Genomic DNA, 26,075 nt, shown 5'->3' with positions numbered 1-26,075 from the left:
AAAAAATCATAACAGAATACTATGAAGAACTTTATGCTAACAAATTAGACAACCTAGAATAAATGGACAAATTTCTAGAAACATACAACCTTCCAAAACTGAATCAGGAAGAAATAGAGAATCTGAACAGACCAATGAGTAGTAGGGAAGTTGAATTTGTAATAAAAAACTCCCAGAAAACAAAAGTCCAGGACTGGATGGCTTCACAGGGTAATTGCACAAAACATATGAAGAAGAGCCAATACCTACCCTTCTCAAAATATTCCAAAAATTGAAGAGGTTGCAACACTACCAAATTCTTTCTACAAACACCATTACTAAGATACCAAACCAGAAAAAGACACTACAAAAAAAGAAAATTACAGGCCAATATATTATAGGCCATATATATATATATATATACACACACACACACACACATACATACATACTATATATGTGTATCTATGTAGATATATACAGTGAAATATTAGTCATAAAAGAAAAATGAAATTCTGCCATTTGCAACAAAGTGGAATGACCTAGAGAGTATTATGCTTACTGAAAAAGTCAGACAGAGAAAGACAAACAGTCTATGTTATCACTTATATGTAGAATCTAATAAATAAAACAAAAAAAGTATATAACAAAACAGAAACAGATTCACAGATATAGAGAACAAACTAGTACCAGTGGGGAGAGGGAAGGGGGATGGGTGATATAGGGTATGGGATTAAGAGACACAAAATACTATGTATAAAATAAATAAGAAACAAGAATATATTGTACAGCACAGGGAAATATAGTCATTATTTTACTTTAAGCGGACTATAATCTACAAAAACGTTGAATCACTGTATTGTACACCTAAAACTAATGTGATATTTTAAATCAACTATACTTCAATAAAAATACAGAACATGAGGAGCTAGCAAAGATAGAGAGAACCTGAGTCTCTCATATATTTCAAGTGAGCATATAAAATGGTATAGCTACTCTGAATAATAGTTTGCCAGTTTCTTAAAAAAAAAAAATCATACACTTACCATTCAACCTGAACATTTATCTAAGAGAAATGAAAAATTGTGTCCATACAAATCTGTACATGGTTGTTCATAGAAGTTTTATTTATAAAACTGGAAACAACTAAAATGCTTCCTCAATAGGTGGATGTTTAAAGAATGTTAAAACAATGTTTAAAGAAATATGGTGATACAATTAGTAGACTTTTCCCACATTTTAACATTTTCACCACTTCTCTCCAAATAAACGCAAATATTTTAAGAAGTTGAGTAATACAATTACTAAAATATTTAAGAAGAAACTGGCCTGGAAATGTGAGGCTCACATCAAATTTGAAGGTGTTTGTTTTCAGAAATGTTAACATGAAGTCATTTAAATTCAAACGGTATACGAAAGTATGCATTTTGAAACCCTAATAATAAAAAGGGCTCTCACAACTTCCTGATTCTAAAAATAATATTTCAAAGCCCCAAGTGGTCTCTCAAATATCCATGATCAGTAGATATCAACATACATATGTGCTCTATAGTATATATGAGTAAATGAAAGAAGACTAATTCAAACTTGTCTAATCTCAAAAGGAGACTTTTTAAACTTCTAAGGCAAAACGGAATACAAGATTTTTTGTGTGTACATACCATGTTAGATAAAGAAATGCAAAATATAGAGGAAAAAAAAGTAACAACACTGTTTGTAGAATATAACATCATTCAACTATGTTGGAGAATAATTCAGCATAACCTAGTAAAGATGAGTATGGGCTTAACCTCTGATTTATGCTTATATTATTTCCTGTGCGCATGCCAAGGATTAAACCATTGCAATAAGACATCCACAGAAATAATCATGACTCTACTGTTAGTAATAATAAATACAAAAACAAACAAGTTAACCAAAACCTACAGGAACCACTAAAAAAAACCCCCACAAAAACTAAGCTAAATAATAAATACAACAAGAAGAATAGAAACAGCCCAAGTTTCCATAAAAAAGAGAATGGTTACATTTGGTATTTATGTACCATTTACTACCTGAAAGCAGAGGAAAAAAATGAAATACAGCCATGTACATCAATAAGAATGGATCTCAACCACATGATATTAAACAACATATGCCAACTGCAGAAGAATACATGCAATATAACCCAGCATGTACAAGCTTCAGAAAGACAAAAAATAATTAAACACTATGTTGTCCAGGAATGCGTAAATATGTTATACATATAAAGTAAAGCAAGGAAATGATGAGCAAAGGATTCAGAATAGCAGCTACATCTGGGGAAAAATGGGAAAATTTAACCTGGGGACAGGGAGATGGGTAGGAAGTGCAGTAGAAGCAATTAAAAGCATTGGTAATTTTAAAAATTTAAGCTATATATAGATGTTTATTTCCTTATTACTCTTTAAATCAAGTTTTTTCCACTTGTGATCAATATCACAATTTTTTTAAAGCAACTTTCAGAGCAGCCAAAAGAAGCCCAACATTTTTAGCCAGCTTGAGTTAATACTATGTCTGTTCCCTAGAAGCCTGCTAAAGGTTGCAACAGAACAAATTCTCATCGTCTTTTAGAAATCACAACCATTTTTAGGTATAGTATTTAAGAAAGTAAACTCTGCAGCCTGGTGTCAAGTCAGTATGATAAAGCCTGAATTACAAGTTCAAATGATACAACTGTTCATTTCACCTTATGCAATGCTGGCTAGAACCAATATTATGTTAATTGTAGCTTTAGTCCAGGTTTTACTCCTTCACTTCCTGCTCTTTGAAACATTTCCTTATTTTTCTTACTTTCTTTAAACTAGACTTTTTTTTAATGGGGTAAGTATAAGCTTTTGAATCTCAACTTCTCTGATTTTTTTTGTTGTTGTTGCAGTTATTTAAAGTCTCTGAGCCACAATTTAATTATCATTAAAATAGATAATAACACATACCTCATAGTGTATTTTTGCAATTAAAATAATATAAAACTTTCTAGCATAACACCTAGAAATTAGGAGATGTTAAATAGAATTTAGCTCTCCTTGCATCCTTTTTCTTATTTCAGTTTCAGGTCTACCCTTTTGGCTAGACCTGCAAGAGTGCTCTGACTAGTTCCTTTCTTTCTTTCTTTCTTTCTTTCTTTCTTTCTTTCTTTCTTTCTTTCTTTCTTTCTTTCTTTCTTTCTTTCTTTCTTTCTTTCTTTCTTTCTTCCTTCCTTCCTTCCTCCCTCCCTCCCTCTCTCTCTCGCTCTTTCTTTCTTTCTTTTTCTTTTTCATGCGCACTTCATCTATCCCTCTATCCCTTAGTATCCCTGATCCAGATCTTCACTTTCTAAAATATTTTTTCTTCCTTTTATTCTTAATCTACCCATTTTTTTCAATGACTTTACAAAATAAAGATTTATTTTTGACTCACAGCATAATCAACCATAGTTCAATGTACTCATTTTTAAAATAGCATTCTGTCTCTTTTTTCTTTTCCAAACCTGTTTTGTTCTGAACTCAAACCTGCTCACCTGACCAATAGGTCAAAATTTCTACATCATCGCTGTGGCTATGTTGGCAGATGCTCTCATTTGTCACATATAAGATTAATATGTAAAGAAACCCTCATTTATCCTTTCCTCTAAATTACTGCAGTCATTCTCCCATGACCATTGCCAGCTTGAACACACAAAAATCCATAATGTAGGTATAAAATAATTTTTATACAATTAGTTTTTGGGGGGCAAAACTACATTTTATTCACTGAAAATATGTCATAATAAATTCTAGGATCAGTGTACTGTTTACACTTAGCAGAGATCCTATTTCAGTATTGATTGTTGTTACATCTTAAGACTAGATGGATTATTTCTCCCCACAAAAAGCATACTCAAATTACCAAAAAACATTAATCTTTCTGTGGGCATAGGAAGAGTCAAGATTTTCCTCCATGTTTAAAATTCAGGAGGGACACCTTCTAAGCCTTCCACATAGTTTAAAATTAGCCAGCAGTATATTTTTGCATATAGTACTCTCATATACCAGTATTGTAAATACATATAAAATATGTTCTGTTGGTATTTAATTACTTCTGTTCATAACAGATCTCTGATGTCCATTATAGATAGTTTATATTTGTGATAGATCATTATCTTGACACATACTGAGACAATTACTTGTGTTTACAGGATTCTCAGGCTTATTCAAACTTAATGAGTAATAAGCAGCAGAAGAAACTCAATATTTTTGAAACTCACAGATATTGACCATAAAAAGTAAATTTGCTTTTGTCCATAGAGCTCCCCAAATTTCTGTTATATAAGAAGGTGGAAAATTACAATGGGAAGAAAGACAAAGAACAAGTTAGGTAGCTGTGGTATGGCACCCTGCCAAATAGTTATGATAAGTCTGTACTCCTGCAATAAATGAAACAGCATCCGCATTGTACAGAAGCAATTGAGGAGTGGTTCCTTAGGCTACTTTAGTCAACACTATTTTGAAGAGGCAAAATAATATCTAGGATCACTCTCACTAAAAGAACCCCAAAGTTAATGGGATGTGTTATTAATACTACATATGTAGGGTTTTTACTTGAAAAAAATTTTATTTTCTTTTTCACTTGACATGATCAGAAAGGATTATGGCTCAGAAAGCAGACACCAAAATGAGATCATATAAAAACAACTGAAATAAGGTATTAAACATTTAATTGATATTCAGACTTACTCAGTGTTAGTTCAATTTTGGTTTTATGTGTGAATTCCAACCAAGAAACATTTTTTAAAATCAAAAATGTGAAAACTAATATTGGTATTAGCTTCTCTTATTAGATTAAGATTTTATCAATTTATTCTTTGCTTTTATACATTTCTATGTGACCACAAATACTTATATAATACAAGTGACATGTATGGGCTTCTTTTGCATTGTTTTATTTTATTCGATCATGAAATGGAATCCTGTCGTGGGAAAGAGTTAATCAGAGTTTGTGAACACCACATACCTAAGCACAGCAAATACACAAAAAGTAACATAATGTGGTTTCTACTCCTTGGAGATTCATGTTCCTTTAAGAAAATTAAAGAACAGGAAAGAAAAACAAAACAAAACAAAACTGGAGAACCACATATGCAGTATACAAAATTGATATGTGGAAATCTGTTGCTTTTCTATACACCAACAGCAAACTATCAGAAAGGGAAATTAAGAAACAATTCCATTTACAATTGCATCTAAAAGAATAAAATACCTAGAAATAAATATGACCAAAGTGGTAAAAGACTTGTACTTAGAAAACTATATGACACTGATGAAAGAAATTTAAGACAACACAAATAGAAAAGATATATCATACTCATGGATTGGAAGAATTAATATTGTTAAAATGACCATACTCCTCAAGATAATCTACAGATTAAATTTAATACTTATCAAAATACCAATGGCATTTTTCATGGAACTAGAACAAATAATTCTAAAATTTGTATGAAAACACAAAAGACTCTGAATAGCCAAAACAGTCTTGAGAGAGAAGAAAAAGCTGGAGATATAAGCTCCTTGATTTCAAACTACTACAAAGCTACAGTAATCAAAACAGTATAGTACTGACACAAAAATAGATACATAGATCAATGGAACAGAATAGAGAGATAGGAAATAAACCTCAAACTTATATGGTTAATTAAGGCAAGAATATACAATGTGGAAAAAACCTCTTCAATAACGGTGTTGGGAAAACTAGACAGTATATGCAAAAGAATAAAACTGGATGACTTTCTCATACAATATAAAAAAATAAACTGAAATGGATTAAAAACTTAATTGTAAGAGCTGAAACCATAAAACTCCTATATGAAAATATAGACAGGACATTCTTTGACATTGGAATTAGCAATATATTTCAGATATGTCACTTCAGTCCAGGGTAACAAAAGCAAAATTACAAATGGTACTAAATCAAACTAAAAGCCTTTGCACAGTGAAGGAAACTATCAGCAAAATGAAAAGGCAGTCTTCTGGATAGGAGAAGATATTTGCAAATGATATGTTCAATAACAGGTTAATAGTCAAAATATACAAAGAACTCCTACAACTCAACATCAGAACAAACAACCAGATTTGTAAAATGAACAGAGGACCTGAATGGACATTTTTCCAAAGACAGACAGATGACCAACAGACACAAGAAAAGATGCTCAACATCACTAATCATCAGTGAAATGCAAATCAAAACTACAATGTGATACCACCTCACACCTGGCAGAATGACTATCATCAAAAGACAACAAGTAACAAGTGCTGGGGAGGATGTGGAGAAAAGGGAACCCTCATACACTCTTGGTGGGATTATAGATTGTTGCAGCCACAATGGCAAACATTATGAAGGTTTCTCAAAAATTAAAAATAAAGTTGCTGTGACCCAAAGAGAAAAAAAAAAAAAAACCACTAATTCAAAAAAATGGATGTACTTCAATGTTCACTGCAGCATTATTTACAATAGCTAAGACCTGGAAGCAACCAAAGTATCCATTGATAGATGAATTGATAAAGAAAATGTGACATATGTTTGAATATTACTCAACCATAAAAAAAGAAATCTTGACATTTGTGATAACATGGATAGATCTAGACGATATTATTCTAAGTGAAATAAGTCAGACAGAGAAAGACAAATACTACATGATTTCACTTATATGTGAAATCTGAAAAATGAAGCAAACCAATAAACTAAACAAAAGAAAGACTCATAGATACAGAGAACAATTGGTGGTTGCCAGCACGGAAGGGGATAGGGGACTGGGTAAAATAGGTGTAGGGGATTAAGAGGTGCAAATCTCCAATTATATAATAAATAACTACAAAATATCGATGGAATGAACACTAAGAAACATATTATATATCCAAATTGAAATATACATGAAGGCTGATAAGACATTTCTTACTGTAAAAGTATTTCTTGCTTTATTTCTTTCTGCATTATAAACTGTTTCTCACAATATCTGGTATATGGATCATGGAGATTAAAACTATTTTCATAATAACACTTAGGTGTTACTTGCCATTTTCAATTCTTTGACACTGCACTAATGGTGCAAAAGCAATACTGGGTGAAAGTGATTGTATAAATTAGGCAATGGCACTAAATTGTAACAGCAGTCACAGAGAAAATAAAATGCCAATTTTACTTAAGATAAGCTAGTAATATTCATTCAATTAAATAAAATTAAATATATCATTTAAAAACTTTTTTTTAAGAAAGTAGTCCCTGCAACAAAATGGGAGGCAAATTGTGGTTATTAAGACTGCAGCATTTGGCAGACATTTTCTTAGAAATGAACAAAATGAGCGTTCCACTTCAAGGAAAACAAATTATAGTATTTATATTAAATGATAAAATTTAAGATTTTAAGAGAAAATTAAAATTTTGGAAAACTTGTACCTGTCACCATGAGTTTGGCAGTTTCCTGATTCTTAAGACTTTTCTAATTAGATCAGTCGTGACATTGACAAAGATATAACTTTCTTTTGAAATTTTTAAGTGGAGGGTGATAACATTTGGAACGACATAATCAGTGAACAAATATTTTCCAAATGACGAGTCCATGATGTTCCAAATCACTATGGGTAAAATGTTCCTTCACAGTGCAAACTACACAAATGGATTTTAATATAAGATACTACTAAAGTTTCGTAATAAGCTTTCATATTCCACATTGGAATTTACTTTGAAGAAATTACCACATGTTGAATTTTTTTTCATATCATAAAAGGATATCCACTATTATCTAAAAAGACTATTAAAATACTTTCCCTTTTTTAAGTATGTATTTGTGGGAACCCCACCTTTTTCATATATCTCAATCAAAAGAGCAAATTGAAATTGTCTTCTACTCAGCCAGCAATTAAAGATATATACATAAGTGTAAATCTATGTTACTTACCTCACTAGCTTTTCATTGTTTTGGAAATGTAGTCATTTTTCTTTTCTTTCTTTGGTTTTTTTTTTTTTTTTTCATCTTTATTGGAGTAGAATTGCTTTACAATGGTGTGTTACTTTCTGCTTTATAACAAAGTGAATCAGTTATACATATACATGTTCCCATATCACTTCACTCTTGCATCTCCCTCCCTCCCACCCTCCCTATCCCAACCCTCTAGGTGCTCAACAAGCACCGAGCTGATCTCCCTGTGCTATGCGGCTGCTTCCCACTAGCTACCTATTTTACGTTTGGTAGTGTATATATGTCCAAGCCACTCTCTCGCTTTGTCACAGCTTACCCTTCCCCCTCCCCATATCCTCAAGTCCATTCTCTAGTAGGTCTGTGTCTTTATTCCTGTCTTACCCCTATGTTCTTCATGACATTTTTTTTCTTAAATTCCATATATATGTGTTAGCATACGGTATTTGTCTTTCTCTTTCTGACTTACTTCACTCTCTATGACAGACTCTAGGTCCATCCACCTCATTACAAATAGCTCAATTTCGTTTCTTTTATGGCTGAGTAATATTCCATTGTATATATGTGCCACATCTTCTTTATCCATTCATCCGATGATGGACACTTAGGTTGTTTCCATCTCTGGGCTACTGTAAATAGAGCTGCTATGAATATTTTGGTACATGACTCTTTTTGAATTATGGTTTCCTCAGGGTATATGCCCAGTAGTGGGATTGCTGGGTCATATGGTAGTTCTATTTGTAGTTTTTCAAGGAACCTCCATACTGTTCTCCATAGTGGCTGTCCCAATTCACATTCCCACCAGCAGTGAAAGGGTATTCCCTTTCCTCCACACCCTCTCCAGCATTTATTGTTTCTAGATTTTTTGATGATGGCCATTCTGACTGGTGTGAGATGATATCTCATTGTAGTTTTGATTTGCATTTCTCTAATGATTAATGATGTTGAGCATCCTTTCATGTGTTTGTTGGCCATCTGTATATCTTCTTTGGAGAAATGTCTATTTAGGTCTTCTGCCCATTTTTAGATTGGGTTATGTGTTTTCTTTTTATTAAGTTGCATGAGCTGCTTGTAAATTTTGGAAATTAATCCTTTGTCAGTTGCTTCATTTGCAAATATTTTCTCCCATTCTGAGGGTTGTCTTTTGGTCTTCTTTATGGTTTCCTTTGCTGTGCAAAAGCTTTGAAGTTTCATTAGGTCCCATTTGTTTATTTTTGTTTTTATTTCCATTTCTCTAGGAGGTGGGTCAAAAAGGATCTTGCTGTGATTTATGTCATAGAGTGTTCTGCCTATGTTTTCCTCTAAGAGTTTTATACTGTCTGGCCTTACTTTTAGTTCTTTAATCCATTTTGAGCTTATTTTTGTGTATGGTGTTAGGGAGTGATCTACTCTCATACTTTTACATGTACCTGTCCAGTTTTCCCAGCACCACTTATTGAAGAGGCTGTCCTTTCTCCACTGTACATTCCTGCCTCCTTTATCAAAGATAAGGTGATCATATGTGTGTGGGTTTATCTCTGGGTTTTCTATCCTGTTCCATTGATCTATATTTCTGTTTTGGTGTCAGTACCATACTGTCTTGATTACTGTAACTTTGTAGTATAGTCTGAAGTCAGGGAGCCTGATTCCTCCAGCTCCATTTTTCGTTCTCAAGGTTGCTTTGGCTATTCGGGATCTTTTGTGTTTCCATACAAATTGTGAAATTTTTTGTTCTAGTTCTGTGAAAAATGACAGTGGTAGTTTGATAGGGATTGCATTGAATCTGTAGATTGCTTTGGGTAGTACAGTCATTTTCATAATGTTGATTCTTCCAATCCAAGAACATGGTATATCTCTCCATCTATTTCTATCATCTTTAATTTCTTTCATCAGTGTCTTATAATTTTCTGCATACAGGTCTTTTGTCTCCTTAGGTAGGTTTATTCCTAGATATTTTTTTCTTTTTGTTGCAATGGTAAATGGGAGTGTTTTCTTGATTTCACTTTCAGATTTTTCATTATTAGTGTATTGGAATGCCAGAGATTTCTGTGCATTAATTTTGTATCCTGCTACTTTACCAAATTCACTGATTAGCTCTAGTAGTTTTCTGCTGGCATCTTTAGGATTCTCTATGTATAGTACCATGTCATCTGCAAACAGTGACAGCTTTACTTCTTCTTTTCTGATTTGGATTCCTTTTATTTCTTTTTCTTCTCTGACTGCTGTGGCTAAAACTTCCAAAACTATGTTGAATAAGAGTGATGAGAGTGGGCAAACTTGTCTTGTTTCTGACCTTAGTGGAAATGCTTTCGGTTTTTCACCATTGAGGACGATGTTGGCTGTGGGTTTGTCATATATGGCCATTATTATGTTGAGGAAAATTCCCTCTATGCCTACTTTCTGCAGGGTTTTTATCATAAATGGGTGTTGAATTCTGTCGATGGCTTTCTCTTTATCTATTGAGATGATCATACGGTTTTTCTCCTTCAATTTGTTAATATGGTGTATCACATTGATAGATTTGCGTATATTTAAGAATCCTTCCATTCCTGGAATAAACCCCACTTGATCAAGGTGTATGATGCGTTTAATGTGCTGTTGGATTCTGTTTGCTAGTATTTTGTTGACGATCTTTGCATCTATGTTCATCAGTGATATTGGCCTGTAGTTTTCTTTCTTTGTGACATCTTTGTCTGGGTTTGGTATCAGGGTGATGGTGGCCTTGTAGAATGAGTTTGGGAGTGTTCCTCCCTCTGCTATATTTTGGAAGAGTTTGAGAAGGATAGGTGTTAGCTATTCTCTAAATGTTTGATAGAATTCTCCTGTGAGGCCATCTGGTCCTGGGCTTTTGTTTGTTGGAAGATTTTTAATCACAGTTTCAATTTCAGTGCTTGTGATTGGCCTGTTCATATTTTCTATTCCTTCCTGATTCAGTCTTGGCAGGTTGTGCATTTCTAAGAATTTTTCCATTTTTTCCAGGTTGTCCATTTTATTGGCATAGAGTTGCTTGTAGTAATCTCTCATGATCCTTTGTATTTCTGCAGTGTCAGTTGTTACTTCTCCTTTTTCATTTCTAATTCTATTGATTTGAGTCTTCTCCCTTTTTTTCTTGATGAGTCTGGGTAATGGTTTATCAATTTTGTTTATCTTCTCAAAGAACCAGCTTTTAGTTTTATTGATCTTTGCTATCATTTCCTTCATTTCTTTTTCATTTATTTCCGATCTGATTTTTATGACTTCTTTCCTTCTGCTAACTTGGGTTATTTTTGTTCTTCTTTCTCTAATTGTTTTACATGCAAGGTTATTGTTTATTCAAGATGTTTCCTGTTTCTTAAGGTAGGATTGTATTGCTATAAACTTCCCTCTAAGAATTGCTTTTGCTGCATCCCATAGGTTTTGGGTCGATGTGTCTCCATTGTCATTTGTTTCTAGGTATTTTTTTTATTTCCTCTTTGATTTCTTCAGTGATCACTTCGTTATTAAGTAGTGTATTGTTTAGCTTCCATGTGTTTGTATATTTTACAGATCTTTTCCTGTAATTGATATCTAGTCTCATAGCATTGTGGTCCAAAAGATACTTGATACAATTTCAATTTTCTTAAATTTACCAAAGTTTGATTTGTGACCCAAGATATGATCTATCCTGGAGAATGTTCCATGAGCACTGAGAAAAATGTATATTCCTTTGTTTTTGGATGGAATATCCTATAAATATCAATTAAGTCCATCTTGTTTAATTTATCATTTAAGGCTTGTGTTTCCTTATTTATTTTCATCTTGGATGATCTGTCCATGGGTGAAAGTGAGGTGTTAAAGTCCCCTACTATGAATGTGTTACTGTCGATTTCCCCTGTTATGGCTGTTAGTATTTGCCTTATGTATTGAGGTGCTCCTATGTTGGGTGTGTAAATATTTACAGTTGTTATATCTTCTTCTTGGATCGATCCCTTGATCATTATGTAGTGTCCCTCTTTGTCTCTTCTAATAGTCCTTATTTTAAAGTCTATTTTGTTTGATATGAGAATTGCTACTCCAGCTTTCTTTTGGTTTCCATTTGCATGGAATATCTTTTTCCATCCCCTTACTTTCAGTCTGCTTGTGTGTCTAGATCTGAAGTGGGTCTCCTTTAGACAGGGTATATATGGGTCTTGTTTTTTTATCCATTCAGCCAATCTGTGTCTTTTGGTGGGAGCATTTAGTCCATTTACATTTAAGGTAATTATCGATATCTGTGTTCCTATTCCCATTTTCTTAATTGTTTTGGGTTCGTTATTGTAGATCTTTTCCTTCTCTTGTGTTTCTTGCCTAGAGAAGTTCCTTTAGCATTTGTTGTAAAGCTGGTTTGGTGGTGCTGAACTCTCTAAGCTTTTGCTTGTCTCTAAAGTTATTAATTTCTCCATCAAATCTGAATGAGATCCTTGCTGGGTAGAGTCATCTTTGTTGCAGGTTTTTCTCCTTCATCACTCTAAATTTGTCCTGCCAGTCACTTCTGGCTTGCAGAGTTTCTGCTGAAAGATCAGCTGTTAACCTTATTGGGATTCCCTTGTGTGTTATTTGTTGTTTTTCCCTTGCTGCTTTTAATATGTTTTCTTTGTATTTAATTTTTGAGAGTTTGATTAATATGTGTCTTGGTGTGTTTCTCCTTGGATTTACCCTGTATGGGACTCCCTGTGCTTCCTGGACTTGATTAACTATTTCCTTTCCCATATTAGGGAAGTTTTCAACTATAATCTCTTCAAATATTTTCTCAGTCCCTTTCTTTTTCTCTTCTTCTTCTGGAACCCCTATAATTCGAATGTTGGTGTGTTTAATGTCGTCCCAGAGGTCTCTGAGACTGTCCTCAGTTCTTTTCATTCTTTTTTCTTTATTCTGCTCTGCAGTAGTTATTTCCACTATTTTATCTTCCGGGTCACTTATCCGTTCTTCGGCCTCAGTTATTCTGCTATTGATCCCATCTAGAGTATTTTAAATTTCATTTATTGTGTTGTTCATTGTTGCTTGTTTCATCGTTAGTTCTTCTAGGTTCTTGTTAAATGTTTATTGCATTTTGTCTATTCTATTTCCAAGATTTTGGATCATCTTTACTATCATTATTCTGAATTATTTTTCAGGTAGACTGCCTATTTCCTCTTCATTTGTTAGGTCTGGTGGGTTTTTATCTTGCTCCTTCATCTGCTGTGTGTTTTTCTGTCTTCTCATTTTGCTTATCTTACTGTGTTTGGGGTCTTCTTTTTGCAGGCTGCATGTTCATAGTTCCTGTTATTTTTGGTGTCTGTCCCCAGTGGCTAAGTTTGGTTCACTGTGTTGTGTAGGCTTCCTGGTGGAGGGGACTAGTGCCCCTGTTCTGGTGGATGAGGCTGGATCTTGTCTCTCTGGTGGGCAGGTCCACATCTGGTGGTGTCTTTTGGGGTGTCTGTGGACTTATTATGATTTTAGGCAGCCTCTCTGCTAATGGGTGTTGTTATGTTCCTGTCTTGCTACTTGTTTGGCATAGGGTGTCCAGCACTGTAGCTTGCTGGTCATTGAATGAAGCTGGGTGCTGGCGTTAAGATGTAGATCTCTGGGAGATTTTCACCATTTGATATTCTGTGGAGCTGGGAGGTCTCTTGTGGACCAGTGTCCTGAAGTTGGCTCTCCCACCTCAGAGGCACAGCACTGACTCCTGGCTGCAGCACCAAGAGCCTTTCATCCACACGGCTCAGAATAAAAGGGAGAAAAAGTAGAAAGAAAGAAAGAAAGAAAGAGGCTAAAATAAAATAAAGTAAGATAAAATAAAATAAAGTTATTAAAATAAAAAATAATTATTAAGAAAATTTTTTTTAAAAAAAGGAAAACAATAATAAAAACAATGGATGGATAGAACCCGAGGACAAATGTTGAAAGCAAAGCTATACAGACAAAATCTTACACAGAAGCATCAGAAGAGTAAGCCCTGCTCACTGTGACTAGAGAAAGCCTGCACGCAACAACGAAGACCCAACACAGAGAAAAATAAATAAATAAAAATATGTTAATTAATTAAAATTTTAGTTTCTCAGTCACACTAGCCACATTTCAAGTGTTTATACAGGCAAAATACCTTCAATGCTACCACATTGGGCTGTACAGATATAGAATATTGCCATTATCACAGAGCAGTCTACTAGACAGCTCTGTTCTAAATAGTTACCTAATTACTCTTAAGAGATACCCAAAGAATTGTATTTTCCCAGCCTTTCAGCTATTGGAAATATTTGTTTTAAATATATATGCTGGGGCTTCCCTGGTGGCGCAGTGGTTGAGAGTCCGCATGCCAATGCAGGGTACACGGGTTCATGCCCTGGTCCGGGAAGATCCCACATGCAGCGGAGTGGCTAGGCCCATGAGCCATGGCCGCTGAGCCTGTGCATCCAGAGCCTGTGCTCCGCAACGGGAGAGGCCACAACAGTGAGAGGTCCGCATACCGCCAAAAAAAAAAAAAAATTATATATATATATATATATATATATATATATATATATATATGCTGTACTAAATGTCTTACAAAATTTATATGAAATGTGTGATTACTATAAACAATATGTTACAATCTGGACATTAGTTAGAATATAATTCAATAAAGTTGTTGATTCTTTAAAAACATTAAAATTAATGTAACAGTTAGGTATATACACATATATATACACAGCTCAATGTAGTTCTCAATGTAAAATATGTTATCAAGCATGAGACGAACCTAGTACCATAAGAATACCGAAGGATGGGTTTTGTCATCATAAGAATGCAGATGAATCAGTTTTTAGGTCATAAAGTTAGGGACATCATGGAAGAACTTGAGAAGATAAGGAATGTGTGAAATTCCATAAGTAGATAAAGTAGAATCCATAAAAAAATTATGAAATTTCATAATGTAAAAATTTCTGAGTGAAAAAGGAGATGGAGACCCAGAGAACTGTATGCTTTTCAGATTGACTAATGCATTGATTAATCAAGTTTAAATACATAGAATATTTAAATACATAGAATCCATTTTAGGGAAAAAGTAAGAGATAATATTAGAAAGACAGATACAATTATATTTGTGAGTCTTTGATAAGAAATAATCTCTTTTAACAAATATAATTCACTTCACAGTGGTAATATACAGTTTGGAGCAAGAATGATTCAGTTAAGATTGTGTGTTAAGAGTATTCAAACAATAGCCTAATTATAATATACTAGGGTCTAATCTGAAAATAAAGTGAGTACTTAGAAAATTGGAACTATGTGGATGAGGCACAAAAATAATGTTTTGACAGTAGGCATGGACAGGTATGAATAGATGGGAGAAACTGCAACAAGATTTCATATGTTATCACCAACCTGATCATCTTTTCCAAAGGACACAAAAAGAAAGGATGTGTTTAGTAGTGAATGAGTTTTCTTCTTAAAGAGACAAATGATCAAATGAGAAAAAATATATTGTTATAAATAATATTGATCTTTGAAATTTATTGCAACTGCATTTCTAACTATAATGAAAATGGTTTTAAAATTCTCAACTAAAACTGGAAGAAAATTAAATCCCACATAATAGTGGCTAATATTTATAGATTACTAATTACTTGAGGTATAACCTTTTTACACCTATGGGTTTTTTTGTTTTTTGTTTTTTGTGGTACGCAGGCCTTTTACTATTGTGTCCTCTCCCGTTGCGGAGCATAGGCTCCGGACACGCAGGCTCAGCGGCCATGGCTCACGGGCGCAGCCGCTCCGCGGCATGTGGGATCTTCCCGGACCAGGGCACGAACCCGTGTCTGCTGCATCGGCAGGCAGACTCTCAACCACTGCGCCACCAGGGAAGCCCACACCTATGTTTTTAGGTCATTGTTATAGCCACACTTTTAAGTAAGATCTATTGCTATTGATATTTTAAGGATAAAGGCACTTAGATTAAGACAGCATAAATTATTTTTTAAAAAAAAACAACCAGTGTCAGAGTTTATTGGAAACATGTTTGATGTCTAATCTGAAGTTCTGTACTGTTACATTTTATGCTTCCTCTGGTTTCCTTTAGGTTCTTTAGATTATTCTGACCTCATATAGGCTTCTTTATTGATTGCAGAAAACATTATTCCACTTCTGATAATTATATGTTCAAAAATATGTTGGAAAAAATTTAAAAGCTTATAAGAGGAAACATTAAAAGTTATTTTTTTACAAAAATTATGTAAGGTTTTGTAAATTGTGATTAGGGGTTTAAAAAATATTAAGTGTAGTGAGAGAACTAATGCAATCTGTTATTTATGAGAGAGAGAAGATCTGACATACATTTTCTAATGAAGAGAAAGTGTGCTCTGTAGAGTATGGATTACAGTGGAAGAGTAGTGTCATTGGGGTGAACAATTGTAAAATTATTGTACAGACAAAGGGAGAGCTGTTTTTAGAGTGGGAATTGCTTTAAAGAAGGAATATTGGAAATAACAGAAATGAATTGCAGTTAATGGTTTGGAAAAGACCACACTTGAGAGTACTTAGTGATAGATAGGAGGAAGGGATTAAAAGAAAAGTGAAATCAAAGGTAATACAATACCTTTAATTGAAAAAATAAATATATCATTATATATTTAATGCCATTATTTAATTATGTTATATTTTATTATAAATAAAATATTAAAATTAGTTTTACAAATTATTATAAAGTAGTAAGCTTACCACAGTATTTGACATCTAACATTGAGCTCTTTCCAGCTGTGTCACTAAATTATTGTAAATGAAATGTTTCAGTTAATTGTACCTGTGGATATTATAGTTTTAGATCCAGAAAAAAGCTTTGTTCCAGAAACTGAAACTTATTAATAAAATACTAAATACTTCTTTAGGATTGCCAAGAATGAAATTCTCTCATTAAGTCTCTCATTTGTATTTATCATTTCACATGGTTTTCATCAGAGTTTTAACCCTTCCAACTAATTCTTCAGTTTAGATAATGTAAATCAATTCAGTATTTTTATAAATTTTTTATAAATTTTTTACATTTATGCACTTTTGATTTTCAATGGTCTTATTAGTCAAGGAAACTAACAACATTGATTTTATTCTCATGCTTTTTAAAATTTATTTATGTTAACTCCACATCTTTTTATAAATATTAAAATTCATGACACCTTAAAAATGTTGTCTATCTGTAGTGATTCATTTATGTTTAAATCATCCAAAGGTTTAAGCAAGTGTATCAAAAGTAATTTTAATAGTAGTAAAATATTTTGGATGAATATGTTTGTCCTGTGTTTGAAACAGTATAATAGTTGTTACAAAGAGATTCCATGGTATAAATACATTCAGACGATATTCAAAGAGCAGTTTATGAAACTAAGTGAGGGTGAAAAAAAAAAGAGATGGTTTCTACCTACTCATTAAAATATCTGTGTATTAAATGATCATTAAAACATAATTTCTATCTCAAAAATCTATTTTGCTTATGTAGGCAATGATGGATTAAATTATTCTAAATATGCACAAATATTCACAGCTTTCCTATCTGTCCTTTTGGATAATGGATACAAAAGTTTATTTGCTAAATTATAAAGTGCTATTTAAATGTAAGAGCTTATTATAAAAATGTTATTTTAAAGTAACAAGTAAAAGTGCTTTCTGTATACTTTAAAATAAGTATCACAGTTTTCTTTATTCCTTTTCAGATCTTGGTATTAACCCAGACCATCATCAATTATTCCAGTTAACTACAAGGAGTTCACTAAGTAAGTTAGTAAATTTTGTATTAATATAGCATGGCTGTCATGTGACCTAGATTATTTAAATGTGTTTGGCTCTCTTCTATCTTGGATTTAAATGTTTGATTAATACTTTCTAAAATCAATTAATATTTTCTACTTCTTTTCTCTACTTTCTCTTTTCATTAAGGAGCTTAAACTGACAAAGTGAAAAAGTGTTGATTTCTGTTCCCTTCTCTTTCTTCTTTGATATTTCCTGACATTTTCACTGGAGATATTTTAATAATCACTCGAGCAGATGAGTGCCACATTATCATTATTTGATTTTATAGCCAAATAATCAATTTAGATTTCTTGAGACAGATGCAAATACATAGAAATAAAACATACAAATGAGAGTTACTAAATATGGCTTTTTAAAGTACTATGTAGAAACTTGATTAAACATCTAATATCTATATATTTTTTAAACATCTATAAGTAAATACTAATATTGACATGTATATTATAATAGTAATGTAAATACACATGTAACTCAACCTATTAAAGGCTTTCAGAACTCATTAATCCATAACTATTCATTGAACTATATTCCAGGCACTACTCTTTGTAGTGGAGATAGGAGAGGAAAGAAGTTCTAATGCCTGCCTCCAAGCAGTTCACACACTGAGAAGGACTCAGACATCTAACAAACAGACATATATTCATGCTGTAGAAGAACACAGACTGAGCACCTCACCAGAGCTTTGTGGATGAGGTCTCTTCCTAGAGAAAGGAGTACCTAAATTGATAGCTGACGTCTGAACAGTACTTAGGGGAAGAATTAGCAGAGAATTCTAGCCAGGAGGAAGAGTGCCTTCCAGTATTATATATCAGAGGCCAAGGGCTATTGGGAAAACATAAGGAGCTCTAAGTGTTATATTACAAGAGGAAAGGGCCATGTGGTAAAGCTTTAGAGGTTATCAGAGGCCAGGTCAAATAGGCCTTGTTAAGACATTTGGATATGACCTTAGGGCAATGGGGAGGGACTGGAGATCTTTATGAGGTGCACACATGCTCAGATTTGCATTAGTGTAAATGTAATGTAATTCCAGGTTTATGAATTATGGGTCAACAAGATCAGGTGTTAGGCAGCTTTAGTAAAACAAGATATGATGGCCTTGGCTTGAGTAATAATGGGAAGAATGAAACAGTCTGTATCGATAGGTAGAAAGCAACACAAATAAGACCAGGAAGACTCCTTTGGCTAAGAAGTGAGTGATATCTAGTAACTATGATTGCCAGAAAGTTTTCCAAGGAGGATTTTCCTTTTAACACTTTGAGTTATGTGGTTATACAAATATATACACATTGCTCAATGCACAAAAAAATAAGATTTTTTTCATTGCGTATAAACTCATAAAATTTACAGAATTTACTGATGTCCACTGTCTCCAGCACCCTGAGGAAATTTATTATTCATCACAAAATAATCTTTACCATTGTTTGTTATCTGTTGTGTAAATTTTAAAAATGTTGAAGTATTTTTTTAAAAAAAAACAACATTCTAATTTTGTGTACATGTTAGGCCTTATTTTAATGATATAATCTTGCTAGGAAAGAATATGTTTCATAGACCTCTTTGAAATCATTTCCTAAAGTCTACCTTTATCACATAATCACATCCCTGTTTTTATAATGGCTTTTGTTGGTATAAATAGACATGCAGAAATTGAATTCCAGTCAGTGATGATAAGCTAACCATACATGGTTCAACTAATTTTTGTTACTAAGCAAATTGAATGAGGTATTGTCTTATTCTTGCCTAAGGCTGAAAGCTTTTATATTACATGTGTACATTAGTGAACCATTATACCCTGAGAAATTATTGGCTATGTTTTTTCAAAAAGTGGCTGCAACTTTGACTACATTTTATTAAATATCATTTTATGAAATTAATTAAGAGCCACTGTTATTTCCATTTTTAACAAAGTTCTCTTCTTCTTACTCTATTCTTAAAAAAGTCTAAATGAAAAACAAGTCTAAAGTTAATTGCAGTCACCTATCACTTTCCTTTGCAGATTGCAAAATAACTCTTACAAGATCATTTAACAATCATACAGATCACTATTTATTAGTAGGGGAAAGCAGCTACATTAAATGAGAAGGGAATCCCCCTCCCCACCAAGCTATCCTCTATACCTGACACTCTGCATCCTTCCTTGTGGCATTTTAATCTCATGATTTTTCTATAATGATATTTTACATTCCTACAAGATAAGAATAACCTTCCCATTTAGAAAACCTCTCCCCTCCCTAAAAATTATAATATCAGACAATCCAAAGACAAACCTACAGTTTCAGGTTTTTTTTGAAAATATAAGGAGAGAATATGTTTTCTATTGTTTCTTAACCATGCGATATAATATGTATATCCCCAAAGCAGGTGTGTCATGTAAGAAGTTTGCATTCAGAATCATTTGATAATAAAAATCATGTAGATTTTAGTTGTTTTAAGGTGATATATATTGAATTATTTAAATAAAAGTAAAAGAATTTCTATATGGAATTTTTGAGTGACTTGGCACATGCTACTTGATATATGTTACTGCTTCAGCCATTGACTTCCCAAATATCACTGTGGGAAGGTTGAACTCAGTTGTGTATATTTACATTTATATCATTTATTAACAAATACTTCTTCTGGAAAGACCTGGTCTCTAAGCTTACAAAATTTCTCTAAAGAGAAAGGGAGTCTGGAAAGTAAACATACTGTCCCTTGAAATTTCATGAAATAGTCATACCTTCTTGTTCAGTGCCACATTCTTGAAGCATGATGAAGAAAATTAGAGCAAAAAGATTTGGCAGCCTTGGACAACTGGTCACTAGGACTATTTTCAATACCAGCACAGAAGCTATTCTAACAATTACCACCTCCTTCACTATCCTCAACTACATAATTTATTCTTATGGTATGCTCAGTGCACCATCCTTACTGAGAATAGGAAGCTTGTGATCAGTGGGAAGCCCATTTCTATTTTCCAGGAGTGCAATTCTACTAGCCTGAATGGAGTGGTACAGTTCTAAATATGATGTGGAGTTCATAGGTATCTTCAGCCTCAGAAAAGTTTAAGATCACTTACAGCATGGAATAAAAATGTCATTATCTGTTCCCATTTTGTTGCTATTTCCATGTTTGTGTTGGAAGTGAACCATGAAAGTATCTTACTCTTTCAAGATTGTCAACAATATTTCCCACACCAACAACTTTTCATTTCCTTTAGACAAGAATATCCAAGCAACTTCACCATCATGACCATAGTGTATGTACAACTACTATCCAAAAGAAAGTGGATGGCCATTCTGGCAGACTGTGATTCGATGTTTGTTGTGCTACCCAGAATATTATTCCTGCATTCAAAGACACTGCCAAGTCTTCAGGCAAATGAGAAATTCACTGACATGGGCTTTTATGTACCAATCCCAGACACATTTTTTGAAGATCTGTTTTATAGTCTTAAAAAAGTTGCCAAAGTACTTTTATGTCAATAGGATGGAGAAGGAAACATTGGATGGACCACTGAGGGACAGCAAGGGTTACACTGAGATGACATTGTCTCCTGTGAATTAATAGTGAAATCCACTATTTCTGGAGTGAAAATCATTTTGGCTACAGCAGTAGTGGGTGTAAACCTCATTGTCTACGTTATCAGTCCCAAAAAAAGTTTGAAAGGAAAAAGTGGCACTCAGATGCCAAGGAGACACTGTTCCAACTCTTGTTTTCATGACATTGAGAATTTTTCATCTTCCACTGATCCTACCCCAGATCCTACTAAGTGAAAGAAAGGCAGTCGGAATCCTTTCCCTCATATAATATATATGTAAGAACTATAGACAACATTGTATCTATAAGGGGAAATATGTGTGCATGTGCAAACACACACACATACACACACAAAAACATATAACTATGAAATACCTATAATCATTTCAAAGGCAAAATATAGAAAGACCAGAAAGAAGGAAAAAAAAATTGGATGGAAGATGTTCTATGGATAGTCTCTCTAGGAAGAGATATTCAATCTAATCTCCAAAAGATGAGTCAAGTGAGGTATTAAGACATATGTATAAAAACACAGAGATGGCTAAAAACTTGGTAAGTGTATTTAATAAAAGACCACTGTAATTGCAGTGTAGTGAGAAGAAAATAATTAGATAACTACTTAAAATGGAGTTAGAGGAAAATGAGTTAGAGCAAAGAGGCAGTGTTTATCAAGGCACTGTAAGCCATGGTAAAGAATTATCAGAATTATTACTTCATCCTAAGAAAATGGAGAGCCATTGCATAGTTTGATCAAAATTGCATAATAATAATAATATATATATACACACATATACGTATATATACACACATATACATGTATACATCTATGTATTTGTATGTGTGTATACATGCTTATATTAAAGCATTATCTGCTATGCAGAAACTATACTGGGGACAGATGAAATTGGGGGTATTAGTCTGCTATAGGAAAAATGGGGTATGAGAGGATGGTCATGTTCCAGATCTAGGTGAGTCCCCGGGACAAGCCTCCAAGTGAGCGTCCTTGGCTCCACACGGGAAAGAGTTCAAGAGCGAGCCATAGTAAAGTGAAAGCAGGTTTATTTAGAGAGATACACGTTCCATAGACAGAGTGTGGGCTGTCTCAGAAGGTGAGAGAGGTGGCCCCAGGGCTTGGGATCATGTCGGGAAGTGAGAATGGCCAAGGTGAGGTGTGGGGTGGTTAGTTTTTATGGGCTGGGTAATTTCATAGACTAATGAGTGGGAGGAATATTCTAATTGTCTTGGAGAAGGAGATTTCCAGGAATTCCAGCATCACCCACATTTGTCCTTTTATGGTCAGCCTCGGAACTGTCATGGCACCTGTGGGTGTGCCATTTAGCATGCTAATACATTACAGTGAGTGTATAATGAGTCTCAGGGTCTACTGGAAGTCGAATCTTCCACCATCTTGGGCCTAGCAGGTTCTAACCGGTTTTTGTGGTGTTCTGTTCTTCTTAATGGCTGTGTCATTCTTTTAATTGTTGTGCCCTGCCCCCTTCCTTCCTGTCTCAAAATGATACCTTACACATCTGTAACAAATCAGTACTAAGCAATAGTGTGCTATTAAATAAAATATTTTCATTTATGTTGACCTAGCCCTCCTCTATTCATTTTTAAATGTATGATAATCAGCTTTGGAAGTTAAATCAGTAAGGGTTTCTTATGCAAGCAAGGGTTGAATTAGATGCTAACAATAGTGAGCTTCATCAGAGTAGCATTTTGGCAGCACAACAAGGCAAATCTCAGTTGTAACTAGAAACAAAAGGAAAACATTAACGTTGAGCATCATTACAGGTAACTGGACTTTATCATTCTAGTTAACAACAATAATACATTTAAAAATTAAACTGGTCTTCTTAAAAATCTCAACCATGAATTATATTATTCTTGACAGTATAATAAGAAGTTTTGCTTTTTCACTAACTACACCTTCTGTGAAAAAGAGAAGTTAGTGATCTGTTGAATTTGAAATGATAAAAAAACAAAGGGTGAAATCTAGGCCATAATACTTTTAATAGAAGCTGCATAACTGTGCATCACTTTTCTTTAGAAAGGTTTTACAGGAAAAGAATTAGTCTTGGAAATGTTAGATGAGATTTGGTCATGGTCTTCCATCTGCTGGTTTTCTTTGTAGTTTTATCTTTTCTCTTTGTTAGTTTGAATAAGGGCAAGCTTACTTCTTTTCCTATGAAGGATTTGGCCTTATCAAATAACTGAAATAACATAAATAGCCTTACAGAGAAAAATAATTTGATCCAACTAAATGTGAATTTGTTTATATGTATTTTTGCTCAACTTAGCACAATTTAATAATTATGAGCACCAAATTTCAGTCACAGTAAAAGTATTCAAGTTTAGATGTTATTTGATAAGTCTCCAAGAGTTGATCTATGAATACTAAAATAAAACAACTATTACAAATAACCAAGCTGTGTGTATCAAAACAAATGATTAGGTAATTCTGTCCAATTAACAAGCTATCAAAGGTTTATTGAATTTTGAGATGAAAGTAAGTTTTTGTAAACACAATGAATCACTTTGGGAGAAGAAAAATTTTATATCAGAGGTTATATAAACTAAGGGAAAGATCTCTATGAGTAATAGACAGCTAACTTAACAGGTGTGTTCACATCAGTAGTCACATATCTTCCTCTACTTACCTACACTTTAAAAAAAAGAGGTCTCAACTGAACAACAACAGCAAAAATAGCATATAATCATATAATCTTAGTTCTGGAAGTTTCCCTACCTTAGATGTCAGTCTCTGCTTCCTTCCAAAGTTATGATTCATGTACTTTAATTCCTGTTAGATGTTTCCTCAATCACCATTAATAAGAAAAAATATCTCAAATTAGAGAGGACAATATAGTGGAATCTCTAGCATAAATTATTTCCCTCCCAAAATATATGTGTTTACTAAATTAGTCTTAGTACTAAAAGTAGGCATGATCCTGGTAAGTTCATCTACTGTAGTTAAAGAAATTTATGGGACCAAACTGTGGACAATTAGACATAAAGTGCTATATGTTAGAAATATATATCCCCAATTGCTAGTGACAGCTATTCATTGAGAATGAGGCTTAGAATGATGCAGACATGGAGGACCCAAAATTTTTTTAAAAAAAAAAAAAAAAAAGGCCTCACCTGAGCAAGCGAGAATTCATCAGACTGCTTTTCGACTTCATCTGCATCACTGACTCTTTCTGGTTTTGCACCAGATGGACTTCAGACTCAAACTGAAACACTGGCTCTCCTATGTCTCCAACGTGTCAGTGTTCAGACTGGACCTGCAGGCTTGGCTTTCCTTTGTCTCCAGCTTTCCAGTCCACCCTGAAAATTTTGGACATGCCAGCTTCCATAATGACATGAGTCAACTCTTTATATATATATATATATACACACATATATATATACACACACATATAAATAATATATATACATGATATAAATGTAAGATATGTATATTTACATATATATATATATATATATATATATATATATACACACAAACACACACACACACACACATTCTATTGGTTCTGTTTTTCTGGAGAACACTGAGTAATACAGTGCCTGAGTTATAATTGATTCTTAATAAATATTTACTTTTGAAAGCAATCAAGAATTTATGATAAAAGATAAATTCCTGGAGAAAAATGGCTGGCACAGTAGACTCAATAAATGTCAGTTATACATATCAGTTAATTATTGCATAAGATTAAAATGGTGATAAAATTGAAAGTAAGATATAGCAGGAATTTTTTTCCATTTAATTGAAGGGATATATCTTCTGATAAAGCATGGATATTTAAAAAGAGACTGCGACATAAAATTTAAAAGACTATTCACAGCTAATGCCATTAGATAATGCCATTAGTTAAAAATTTTCCAAAACTGATGAAACAATTGAAATTTCTAAAAAATAGTAAGCATATAAAGTAGAATTAATAAAAAGAAGTCTATGGCTACATAGGTTATTGTGACACTTCAGACATTTCAGCTGACCCTTCAGCTAAATTATTATTCAAAATTGAGGAAAATAAAAATATTTTTCAAAGAAAATTTTAAAAATTCATAAAATGACTGATGATCCTCAAAAAATGAGCTTTGAAGTTATATACTTCAGTTGGAAGAAAGACTAGGATGAATGATCAAAGAAATGACTATAATTGTGAGTAAATATAAACTCATTATCACTGTAACAAAGAATAATGTCTAATCTATAGGTTAAAAGTAATAATTGAAGATAGAGCTGCAATAAATGTAGTGTGAAGTGAGAATAATGAGTGAAGTGATTAGAAATAGAGTTGTCTAGTGTCTCTGTATTTCTCAGATAAATGGCAGCAGCATGATTAGTTTGGGACTCTCTTATGGTAAGTATGCATGAAAAATTTTAAGGAATCCAATAAAAGAATAGAATAGTACTAAAATATGTTGCCTCCAAATCAGCAGAGGAAAGAAATTGAAATGAGGAAAAGAAATCAATTCAGGGAATATTAAAAGGAAAGAAAAATATGGAAAAATATAAAGTAGAGAATACTATGTTAAAATTAAGTCAAAACATTGCAATAATTAAAATAAATTTAAGTAGATTGAATTTCCTAGTTAACAAAGTTTGCCAGATTGGATTAAAAATACACCTATATGCTCTTTTTAGAAAAACTATGTAATATAAAACATCTAAAATAAAAATATCTAAAATCTATCTAAAATAAGACATTTTTAGGAAAAATATCTTAAAATAACTAAAATAAAATGAAAAAAATCTCAAAGAAAAATACATAAAATAAATATCTAAAATATAAAAACAAATATCTTGTATAAAATAAAATCTTTTATACAAGACAGTATAAAAAAGACCCCAAAAAAAAGGCAAATGCCAAGCAAATGAAACATG

At 33.1% G+C, this 26,075-nt stretch overlaps 1 long non-coding RNA gene across 2 annotated transcripts in view; it reads left to right on the top strand.

Moving 5' to 3' along the window:
• The window catches only part of LOC307186684, a 166,431-nt gene that overhangs the window by 122,463 nt on the left and 17,893 nt on the right, over positions 1-26,075 (top strand). For both annotated transcript variants that reach the window (XR_013828449.1, XR_013828450.1), the window contains exon 3: positions 17,563-17,622. This is a non-coding gene — a long non-coding RNA (uncharacterized lncRNA). The remainder of the gene's footprint in view (positions 1-17,562; positions 17,623-26,075) is intronic.

Source organism: Stenella coeruleoalba (genome assembly GCF_951394435.1).
Source record: "Stenella coeruleoalba genome assembly, chromosome: 5".
NCBI classification, from domain to species: Eukaryota; Metazoa; Chordata; class Mammalia; order Artiodactyla; family Delphinidae; genus Stenella; species Stenella coeruleoalba.
This window is presented reverse-complemented; position numbering and strand designations above follow the sequence as displayed.